The sequence below is a fragment of the Scyliorhinus canicula genome, chromosome 16, assembly GCF_902713615.1.
Source record: "Scyliorhinus canicula chromosome 16, sScyCan1.1, whole genome shotgun sequence".
NCBI classification, from domain to species: Eukaryota; Metazoa; Chordata; class Chondrichthyes; order Carcharhiniformes; family Scyliorhinidae; genus Scyliorhinus; species Scyliorhinus canicula.
Genome location: NC_052161.1, coordinates 76,033,329 through 76,045,536, shown reverse-complemented (window position 1 = coordinate 76,045,536; position 12,208 = coordinate 76,033,329). Strand labels below are relative to the sequence as shown.

The window sequence follows — 12,208 nt, the reverse complement described above, 5'->3', positions numbered from 1 at the left end:
CGCCTTCAGTCTTATTTGGATTGGATTGGATTTGTTTATTGTCACGTGTACCGAGGTACAGCGAGAAGTATTTTTCTGCGAGCAGCTCAGCAGAAAATTAAGTGTAGGAAGTGAAAAGGAAATAAAAGAAAATAAATAATAGGGATAAATCTGAGCCATGCTACAGAAGATCAACTAGTGTTTTATTCAGTAAGCAAGGAAATGCTGTTGGAGGCCGGTGATGGATGGCATCCTGCGACAGTGCGAGAGAAGTTGTTCACTCCCCCATTCTCCCTCCCCCGACCCCCCCACGCGCAGGTTCTCCATTCATCCATCCATGTGTACTTGTGCATGTAATTTCCCAATGCACTCCCAGCAGGTGAGGCATGTCCGCCTCAGTTGTGCAATTGGAAAATTCACCTTTAAATGCCAACTCAGTTGAAGTATTCTGAATGAAATTGGACTTCATTACCGATGCACTTCTGGGGAGAATAATTGGATCATCACAGTGAACCGAATAACCTTTTCCCGTTGCTGGGTGATTTTTGTTCCAATGATCAGATTAATGGGCGCAGAGATGCAACATAGATTTTCTTTATCCTGAATGAGAATTATGTATTCAGCAGCTCAATCAAAAGAAGTTACATCACCTTCAGGTTTAAGCTGATATGAAGCACCCTGCTAAGATATTTTCAAAATGCTAGCCTTCAGTGTTAGATTTTCCGTTGGCGTATTATATCATCAATTTCCTCTATCGTGCATTAACTTGGTCAGCAGCTTGAGATTTCCAAAAGTCAGAAAAGGTCTTAACCTGATCCCAGTTCCAAGTAATAAGATGGCACAAGAATACAGGGTGCCAAAGTGGTTAGCACTGCTGCTTCACAGTGCCAGCGATGCGAGTTCAATTCCGGCCTTGGGTGACTGTGGAGTTTGCACATTCTCCCCACGTCTGTGTGGGTTTCCTCCGGGTGCTCCAGTTTCCTCCCACAATTGAAAGATCTGGGCCGGGATTCTCCGCTATCCGGCGGGGTGGGTCGTACCAGCGCCAAGGAGTGGCGTGAACCACTCCGGCGTCAGGCTGCCCGGAAGGTGGCGAAGGGCATCCGCCGGCTGGTGCGAGTTGGCGCATGCGTGGGAGCGCCAGCATTTACTGGCGTCCCCTCAGCGCATGCGCAGGGGGGTTCTTCTCCATGCCGGGCATGGCAGACCGTTACACCGGCCGACGCGGAGGGAAAAAGTACCCCCATAGCACAGGCCCACCCGCGGATTGGTGGGCCCAGATCGTGGGCCAGGCCACCGTGGGGGCGTGGGGCCCCCTCTGGGACCAGATCCCCCCCTTCCACCCGAGGACTCCACAGGCTGCCCGCAGAGCCAGGTCCCGCCGGTACGGACCTGGCATAATATATGCCGGCAGGACTGGCCCAAAACGGGTGGCCACTCAGCCCATCGCGGGTGGAGAATCGCCGGGGCGGGAGGGCCACTGCCAATGGCCCCTGACTGGCGCGACGTGATTCCCGCCCCCGCTGAAAAACCGGTGCCGGAGAATCCGGCAGCTAGTGCGGGGCAGCGGTGCTGGATTCACGCCACACCCCCCCACCCCCGGCGACTCTCTGGCCCAGCGGGGCTCGGAGAATTCCGTCCGTGCATGTTAGGTGGATTGACCATGCTAAATTGCTCCTTGATGTCCATGAATGTGCAGGTTATGTATGGTGACAGGGTATAGGGCGAAGAGTGGCCTAGGTAGAGTTTCAGAGGGCCGGTGAAGACTCGATGGGCCAAATAGCCTCCATCTGCATTGTTGGGATTCTTAGAGTGACTTTACATATATGAGAAAGCACCAACGAGGTCTGTCATCTCCTATTTATTAAATAGTTGAAATTACAGACAATTGTATTGTGCCTAACATTTAAAAAAGGGAAAACTGAAAGTCCAAGTTCAATTCAATAGCTGCTAAATTGTTGGTATACTAGACATTATTCTGACACATTGGACAGCTGGTGGAGAAATCTCAGTGTGTTCAAACCATATTATATTGTTTGTAAAGCTTAATCCATGTGGAAAATAAACAATGTGGTCAAATACTGCTGCACAGCACTGTCCTCAGACGTTGGAGGGAATTTGGAATTTCCATCGGAAAAGGTTGAGCAATGCAAGTGTGGAATGAAAAAAGGCCATTTGGCTTTCATACTCCATGTTTAACTTCTTCAGTCATTGATCACTGCCTCCCACTCGAGCTGATAACACTGTTCCGCTGACCCTTATGGAAATCAAACATCCAATTATAGTACGACGATTCTCAATATTCCTTTGACAAGTTAGCAAAGACAGACAGATTAAATATTCTTGGCTCTGTAATGGCCCAAGAATATTTGAGATTTGTATCCCCTACATAATTCCACCCTCACACAACACCCCAATCGCATTCATTGCAATGCAAACCTGTCAAATGTCATAGTTGTTGTGCGTGTTGACTTTGGGTATGGTGATTTGGGAGATAAAATAGGCCAGTAACATGTTTGAACGTTGAATTAATGATAAAGCAGATCATATGGCAATGTGGCGGTGTGCTACAGTTCACTCAGTGAGTCCAGGTTGCTGGAGCAACCTATATGTTGTAGCCCGGAGCTTTGGATGGTGATGGTAGAATCTCGAATGTTCCTTCCATCACTGACCAGTCTGACCAGTAATCTCTCCCGCCTGCCATTGTTGGAAGGATTTACAAGTTGACACTCAACACGTTTGGCCTGTTACGAACGCACCTTCCTTGACCATCGAGTCCTGGAGTTGGACTTGAAGCTTGAGGTTCTGGCTCAGACACAGGGACGTTATTGGTGCATTAAAAAGCACTATTTATTATAATATATTGTCCCGAAATGAAATTGACCTGGAAATTGATCTGCAATTTTGCAGTGCTATGGTGAGTTTTAGTAGCAGGGGCCTCAGGAATGGGATCCATAGATCTGTGAACTAATCGACCCCTGGAGCTACTCAACAAATTCCTTTCGAAACCCAGAATTCTTCTCTGATATCTTCTCTGATAGTCTATTAAACATATTCTTTCACTTATGGGGAGGAAAGAGTTCTTCCCGCCTTTAACCTTTATAGAAAAGTGCAACTTTTACAGCTGAATCCGTAAAGTTCAACACTTACAGTCAAAAGTAAATAGCTTGTTGGTCTCTACCTCGTCTATGCCTCGTCCTTTAGTTCGAAAATGCTCCCTCTCAGTCTGAAGTCCAATTATGGAGCCCTTCTTTATGACTTTGTCTTTAAAGCTTAAGTAGTCCTTAAGGGTCATACTGGTCACACTTTACAATCATCTTTCATCTCTTGAGTTCAGTGAACCAAAACAGAGACAAGTACTTTAGAAATGATCTCTCCAAAGATCCATTCAGTAAAATCTGTGCATTCAAATTCTGATCAGCATTCAATTCATCTTTCGGACACATGCTTCACATTGATTGGGTACCTTCACTGTTTGATTAACAATCACGCATAAGCTCATTATCCACTTCCCTTTCTAACTGACAAACTTAAACCCTTACATGCCGTCCAAATTTAACTATTTCCTGTCACACATTAGAGCCGTACCGAGGGTGATGATATTCAGCAGGATGCTCTGATACAGAAGAAAAGTAAATTACTGCGGATGCTGGAATCTGAAACCAAAGAGAAAATGCTGGAAAATCTTAGCAGGTCTGGCAGCATTCATTTTCCAGATGAAACATTGATCTTTGTCAAATGATCTGATTCCCTTTCAAAAGAATTGACCAATTTGGCTTCACCATGCGTTCCACATTCTGACCCTCAATCTTCATTTTCTTTTCAAACACCTCCTTAATTCTCCTTGTGATTCTAATAATAATAATAACCTTTATTATTGTCACAATTACATTAACACAGCAACAAAGTTACTGTGAAAAGCCCCTAGTCGCCACATTCCACGGCCTGTTCGGGTACACGGAGGGAGAATTCAAAATGTCCAATGTACTCCACAGCACGTCTTTCGGGACTTGTGGGAGGAAACCGGAGCACCCGGAAGAAACCCACACAGACACGAAGAGAACGTGCAGACTCCGCACAGACAATGACCCAAGCCGGTAATCAAACCTGGGACTGTGGCACTGTGAAACAGCAGTGCTAACCACTGTGCGGTTCTTCAATGTATGGCCTCTCATTACGGTTCTAATCTGTGCAAACAATCCATCACTATTTGTCCTGTCATAATTGTACAAAGTTCTCCAATAATCATCCCTTAGCCTTCTCAATCTCGTGAAGTGGCTCTGGTTTTCCCAAGTCTTCCTTCACTGTAATAATCCTCCATTCCAAGTGATTGAAAGTGCAAGAAGATCAGAACATTTATTGATGTTTCCTGGTCTGGCTTATATGTGTCTCCAGTACCACACAGATGATAATAATGATATAATATAATAATATTACAATGTGGTTGATTTTTAACTTTTCTCCGATATGGCCTAGCAAGCCATTCAGTTGAACCAAACCACAACAGAAATGTTTATAATGAATAAAACTGCACTGACCATGCGACATCAACCTAGGGAGTGGAAACAACAATGGCACACCCAGATCTGACAGCCCGGCAGAGTCCCTCTTTCTACCATTGAGCCAATATTGGGACAGTTCCCCCACGAGGTGGACTAGCCAAGTGATAGCCTGACATAGTCATCCTAACCAGATTATACCTTGCAAACAATTATAAGGCAACACCATCACCATCCCTGGGTACTTCTTCCCCACTGGCAGCACAGACCCAGCAGAAGTGGCGGCACAGTTGTCTGCAGTCGGGAACGAGTTGCCCCGGAATTCCTCAACATCGACATTGGACTGCATGTCGTTCCATGGCACCAGGCGAAACAAGGGCAAGGAAACCTGCTGCTATGGGCCACCAGCAGCAGAATTGTACTTATTCACAATCTGTAACATCATGGTCCAGCATATCCCTCACTCTGAAATTTCCATTGAACCAATCGGGTTCAATGAAGAGCACAAGAGGACATGCGGGAACAGAACCAGGCATATCTAAGACTGAGGTGTCAATCTGGTGAAGTTACAACACAGGACTAATGGCATGCCAAGAAGCAGAATGCAATAGACAGAGCTAAACGATCCTCTAACCAATGGATCAGATCCAAGCTCTACAGTCCTGCCACATCCAGTTGTGAATGGTGGTGGACAATTAAATAACTAAGTGGAGGAGGAAACTTCACAAATATCCCCCATCCTCAATTCAATTCACTCCTTGTGAGATCAAGAAATGGCTGAAACACTGGATACTCCAAAGACCATTGGCCCTGTAGTGATCCAGAGCTAGCCTAATTTTTGGCAAAGCTGTCCGGTACAGCTACAACACTGGCATCTACCTGGCCATGTAGAAAATGTGCACAAAAGCAGGACAAACACAACCCAACCAAATGTCACCCCATCAATCCACTCTTGAGCATCAGCAAAGTGATGGAAGGTGCTGTCAACAGTGCTATCAGGCATAACGTAATCAGCAATAACCTGCTCACTGAGGCTTACTTTGGGTTCCACCAGGGCCACTTGATTCCTGATCTAATTACAGCCTTTGTCTAACAATGAACAAAGGAGTTGCGCAACGAACAAAGGAAAAAGAACAATACAGCACAGTAACAGGCCCTTCGGCCCTCCAAGCCTGTATCGGTCATGACACCAACCTTGACCAAAACTCTCAGCACTTCCTTGTGCCATATCCCTCTATACCCATCCTATCCATGTATTTGTCGATATGCTTTTTGAACGCCGTTAATGTATCTGCTTATACAACCTTCCCTGGCAATGCATTCCAGGCACTCACCACCCTCTGTGTAACAAATCTGCCTCGCACATCTCTTCTAAACTTTGCCCTACGGACTTTAAACCTATGCACCCTGGTGACTGACCCCTCCAGCCTGGGAATGGGTGCCTGCCCATCTACTCTATCCATGCCCCTCATAATCTTGCAGACCTCTAACCTCCGTCATTCTAATGAAAACAATCTGAGTGTCTTCAGGTCCCCACATAGCTAACACCCTCCAGACCAGGCAACAGCCTGATTAACCTCCTCTGCAGCCTCTACAAAGCCTCCACATCCTTCTGGTAGTGAGACAACCAGAATTGTGCACAATACTCTAAGTGCAGTCTTACCAACATTCTATACAACTGTAGCATGACTTGCCGGCTATATTCTCGATGCCCCATCCAATGAAGGGAAGCATTCCATATGCTTTCTTGACTACCTTGTCTACCTGTTTTGCCACTTTCAAAGATCTGTGGACCTGTACGCCCAGATCTCTCTGACTTTCTATATTCCTAAGAGTTTTGCCATTTATGGTATGTTTCCCCTCTATGTTAGACCTACCAAAATGCATTATCTCATATTTGTCTGGAGTAAACTCCATTTGCCATTTCTCTGCCCAAGTCTCCAACCTATCTATGTCCTGCTGTATCTTCTGACAATCCTCAACACTATCTGCCACTCCACCAACCTTGGTGGCATCTGCAAACTTTCTGATCAGGCCAGCTACATTTTCCTCCAAGTCATTTATGTATACGACAAACAACAGAGGCCCCAGCACAGATCCCTGTAAAGCACCACTAGTCACAACCTTCCATTCAGAAAAACACCCTTCTACAAACTACCTTCCGCCTTCTGTGACTGACCCAGTTCTGTATCCATGTTACCACCTCACCTCTGATCCTGTGTGACTTCACCTTTTGTACCAGTCTGCCATGAGGCACTTTGTCAAAGGCTTTACTGAAGTCCATGTAAACAACATCCACAACTCTCCCCTCATCAATCCCCTTTGTTACCTCCTCAAATAACTCAATCAAGATAGTGAGGCGTGACCTCCCCTTCACAAACCCATGGGGCAGGGTTCTCTGACACCCCCGCCGGGTCGGAGAATCGCTGGGGGCCGGTGTCAATCCCGTCCCGCCTTGTCCCGAATTCTCCGCCACCAGAGATTCGGCGGGGGTGGGAATCATGCTACGCCAGTCGGCGGCCCCCCCCGGCGATTCTCCAGCCCGCGATTGGCCGAAGTCCCGCCGCTGTCAACCCTCTCCCGCCAGCGTGGATCAAACCACCTACCTTACCGACGGGCACAGGTGGCGCGGGTGGCCTCCGGGGTCCTGGGGGGCGCGTGGGCCGATCTGGCCCCAGGGGGTGCCCCCACGGTGGTCTGGCCCATGATCGGGGCCCACCGATCGGCGGGTGGGCCTGTACCGTGGGGGCATTCTTTTCCTTCTGCCTTCGCCATGGTCTTCACCATGGCGGATGCAGAAGTGACCCCCTCCCCAGCGCATGCGTGGGGATGACGTCAGCAGCCGCTGACGCTCTGGCTCATGCGCGGACTTCCGCCGGCCGCGAAGTCCCTTCGGCCCCGGCTGGCATGGCGCCAAAGGCCTTCTACGCCAGCCGGCAGGACGGGACCCACTCCAGCACGGGCCTAGCCCTCAAGGTGAGGGCTTGGCCCCTAAAGGTGCGGAGACTTCCGCACCTTTGGGGCGGCCCGACGCCGGAGTGGTTCACACCACTCCATCACACCGGGACCTCCCGCCCCGCCAGGAAGGGGAGAATCCCGGCCATGCTGTCTATCGCTAATGAGTCCATTTGTTTCCAAATAGGTATAAATCCTGTAAATCCCCTGAACTCCAGAGGTTAGGTGAGAGTGAAAGCTCTTGACATCAAGGCAGCATTTGACTAGGTGTGGCATCAAGGAACTCTAAAAAAACTGGAATCAATGTGATTCAGGGAGAAAACTCTCTGCTGGTTATAGTCATATCCAACACAAAGGAATATGATTATAGTTGTGGAAGTTAATCATCTCAGTCCCCAGACATTGCTGCAGGAGTTCCTCAGGGTAGTGTCCAAACACCTTCAGCTGCTTCATCAATGATCTACCTTACATCATAAGGTCAGAGGTAGGGAAATGTCCGATACTGGATCAATCCCTGTCCAAATGCAGCAAGACTGGACAACATTCAGGCTTGGGCTGATAAGTGGCAAGTTACATTCATGCCATCCAAGTGCCAAGGAATGATCATTTCCTACAAGAGAGGATCGAACCATTGCTCCTTGACATTCAATGGCGTTGGCATCACTGAATCTCCGACTTTCAACATCCTGGTGATTATCATTGACCAGAAAGTTAATTAAGCCAGCCAGATAAATACTGTGGTTAGAAGAGCAGGTCAGAGCCTGTGAATTCTACATGCAGAAACTCACCTGCTGACTTCCCCAAATCCTGTCCACCATCTCCAAGGTACAAGTAGGGACAGTGATTGAATACTCTCTACTTGCCTGGTTGAGTACAGCCCAAACAACATTCAAGAAGCTTGATACCAAATACTTGATTGATACACCATCCACCACTTTAAACATTCACTTACTCCACCACCAATGCACAGTGGCAGCAGTGTGTACCATCTACAAGATACACTGCCGCAACTAATCAGGTTTCTTCAACAGCACACTCCAAACGTGCAAACTCTACCACCCAGAAAGACTAAGCAGCAGATATATGGAAACACCACCACCTGCAAGTTCCCCTCCAAGCCACTCACCATCCTGACTTAGAAATATATCGTCATTCCTTCACTGTTGCAGGGTCAAACCCTGGAACTCCCTCCCTTACAACACTGTGGGTGTGTCTACGGCCACATGGACGACAGCAGTTCAAGAAGGCAGCTCACCACCACCTTCCAAAGGGCAATTAGGGAGGGGCAATAAACTCTGGCCTGGCCAGCGATGCCCACTTCCTGCGAGAAAATTTTAGAAGTGTTTCAACTGCTGCTCTTTTAATCGTTTTTGAGCTCTCCTGATATTCTAATTCTGACTGCAGGTACCTTTACTGCATCTTTATTGGGCAATATTATTCTGCGACCCAGATAGAAAAATCTCACACAATGCGCCAGGTATATTGCCAAAAATGACAGCTATAGGAATAAAATGAATTATCTAGCTGGACAGATCTTCCTTTTGGCACACCAGGACATACTCCATTATCTGAGCCCCCACATAGAGGAAAACGTAACACAGAAGAATTGTTCGCTTAAGTTAGTGGGCAGGAATCCACTCGCTCCTCGATGGATGTAGAAACTTTTCTTCCCAATTTGCCTCTATGTGTGACTGCCCTGTCAATCTCATTGCTCACAGGGACGGTCAGGATCAATGTAGATCGGTGGGATCGTATTGCCTGTTTCCTGTGGTTTTGACATTTCCTAGTACTACAAATATGGTGGCAAAGGAATTGCAAAAATGTACTCTAGTATATGTGCCATGATTAGTAGCCTCAGCAGACACATGAAAGTTCCGGCTGAAGTGATTTGAACCTGCACAATAATGTATCTTTGTACTCTAAGAGCAGAAAGCTGAATGTCTGGCTGCAGATTGTAATGACTGTTGCTGCCTTCTATCAAGAGGTCGGCCCCACCCATGCAAGAAACACAAATCCCCAACTGTTGCTTACTGCATTGAACCATAGATGGCAGATCCAGTGTATGTATAAGTGAGAAGGTATGGTGACTGAACACAATAATCACAACTTGCATTTATATAGAGACCTTCATATAATAAAACATCCCCAGGAGCTTCACAGCGATGTTGTTTGGATTTGGATTTTGTTTATTGTCATGTGTACCGAGGTACAGTGAAAAGTATTTTTCTGCAAGCAACTCAACAGATCATTAGGTACATGAAAAGAAAAGGAAATAAAAGAAAATACATAATAGGGCAACACAAGGTACACAGTGTAACTACATAACACCGGCATTGGGTGAAGCATACAGGGGTGTAGTGTTAATGAGGTCAGTCCATAAGAGGGGTGTTTAGGAGTCTGGTAACAGCGGGGAAGAAGCTGTTTTTGAGTCTGTTCGTGCGGGTTCTCAGACTTTTGTATCTCCTGCACGATGGAAGACACCGTGTCACATCAGGATATATCAGGGTGACAACTAAAAGTTTATTCAAAAGAAGTAGGTTGCATGGGGGGTGGGTCTTAAAGAGGGAGAGACATTAGAATCATAGAATCGCTACTGTGCAGAAGGAGACCATACAGCCCATCGGGTCTGCACCAACTCTCCATCAGAAGCACACCACACTGGTATAAATGCTGAGGTAAGGATATGAAATGTCACATGCTTAATTAGTGAGCACAGGTCAGACTACTGAAACAGCAATACTTCCAAAGCTTGGAACAAGCATGAAGTCTACATTGCCACTCCTAGAAACCTTGTAATAAACTGAAGGCTCTCAATACGCTCAACACTGGGATAATTGCAGGAGGATATTTTCCAGATGTAGTACAGCTTTAGATTTACAAAAAAAGAACAGGAAGATCAGGTCAGTACTTCACTCTATATAGTTGGTGCAATTATACGGGCTGGCAGAAAATTGTAAATAGTGAATCCTGAGAGATGAATTAATAACAGATTGCACAACATCACGACGGAGGCAGCCACTCAATCACTGAAGAGAATCTTCACAACACATGGCATCCTGGACAATGTAATGTTGAACAATGGTCCACAATTTCCTAATGAATTATTCCATAACTTTGCAACAGAAACATAGATACACAGAAGATAGGAGCAGGAGGAGGCCTTTTGGCCCTTCGAGCCTACTCCGCCATTCATCACGATCATGGCTGATCATCCAACTCAATAGCCCAATTCTGCTTTCGCCCCATTGCCTTTGATCCCATTCTCCCCAAGTGCTATATCCAGCCGCCTCTTGAATATATTCAAAGTTTTAGCGTCAACTACTTCCTGTGGTATAGAATTCCACAGGTTCACCACTCTTTGTGTGAAGAAATATCTCCTTATCTCTGTCTGAAATTGTTTACCCTGAATCCTCAGACTGTGACCCCGGTTCTGGACACACCTATCATTGATAACATCTTCCCTGCATCTACCCTGTCCAGTCCTGTCAGAATGTTATATGTCTCTATGAGATCCCCCCTCATTCTTCTGAACTCCCGCGAGAACAAACCCAAACTAGTCAATCTCACCTCATATGACAGTCCCGCCATCCCTGGAATCAGTCTGGTAAACATTTGCTGCAGTCCCTCGAGAGCAAGAACATCCTTCCTCAGAGAAGGAGACCAAAACTGCACACAATACTCCAAGTTTGGCCTCACCAAGGCCCTGTATAATTGCAGCAACACATCCCTGCTTCTATACTCGAAACCTCTCGCAATGAAGGCCAACATACCATTAGCCTTCTTTATTGCCTGCTGCACCTGCATGGTTACCTTCAGTGAATGGTGCATAAGGACACCCAAGTCCCGCTGCACACTCTCCTCTCCTAATTTATAACCATTCAGGTAGTAATCTGCCTTCCTGTTTTTGCTTCCAAAATGAATAACTTCACACTGATCCAAATTATACTGCATCTACTATTGGTTTGTCCACATGCCCAACCTGTCCAGATCTTGCTGTAGGATCCCTGCATCCTCGTCACAATTCACCCTCCCACCTAATTTGGTATCATCTGCAAACTTTGAGATGTTACATTTTGTTCCCTCATCCAAATCATTAATATATATTGTGAATAGCTGGGGTCCCAGCACCGATCCCTGTGGTACCCCACTGGTTACTGCCTGCCAATTTGAAAAGGACCCATTAATCCCTACTCTTTGTTTCCTCTCTACCAACCAGTTTATTATCCACCTCAATACATTTCCCCCAATCCCATGCGCTTTAATTTTGCACAATAATCTCTTATGTGTGACTTTGTCAAATGCCTTCTGAAAGTCCAAATATACCACATCGACTGGCTCCCCCTTGTCGACTATACTGGTTACCTCTTCAAAGAATTCCAACAGATTTGTCAAGCATGATTTTCCCTTCATAAATCCATGCTGATTCTGACTGATTCTGCCACTGTTTTCTAAATGTTCCGCTATAACGTCCTTGATAATGGATTCACGCATTTTCCCCACTACCGATGTTAGGCTTACTGGTCTATTATTCCCTGCTTTCTCTCTCCCTCCCTTTTTGAACATCGGAGTGACATGCGCTACCTTTCAATCTGCAGGGACAGTTCGAGAGTCTATAGAATCCCAGAAGATGACCACCAATGCATCCACTATTTCCAGAGCCACCTCCTTAAGCACTCTGGGATGCAGATTCTCAGGCCCTGGAGATTTATCCGCCTTCAATCCCATCAGTTTTCCCAGCACCATTTCTCTACTAATGTTGATCTCCCTCAGTTCTT

The 12,208-nt window shown here is 46.5% G+C and overlaps 1 protein-coding gene across 1 annotated transcript in view; it reads right to left on the bottom strand.

Moving 5' to 3' along the window:
- The window catches only part of LOC119950602 (leucine-rich repeat transmembrane neuronal protein 3-like), a 394,347-nt gene that overhangs the window by 263,204 nt on the left and 118,935 nt on the right, over positions 1–12,208 (bottom strand). The gene's annotated exons all lie outside the window — the stretch shown is intronic.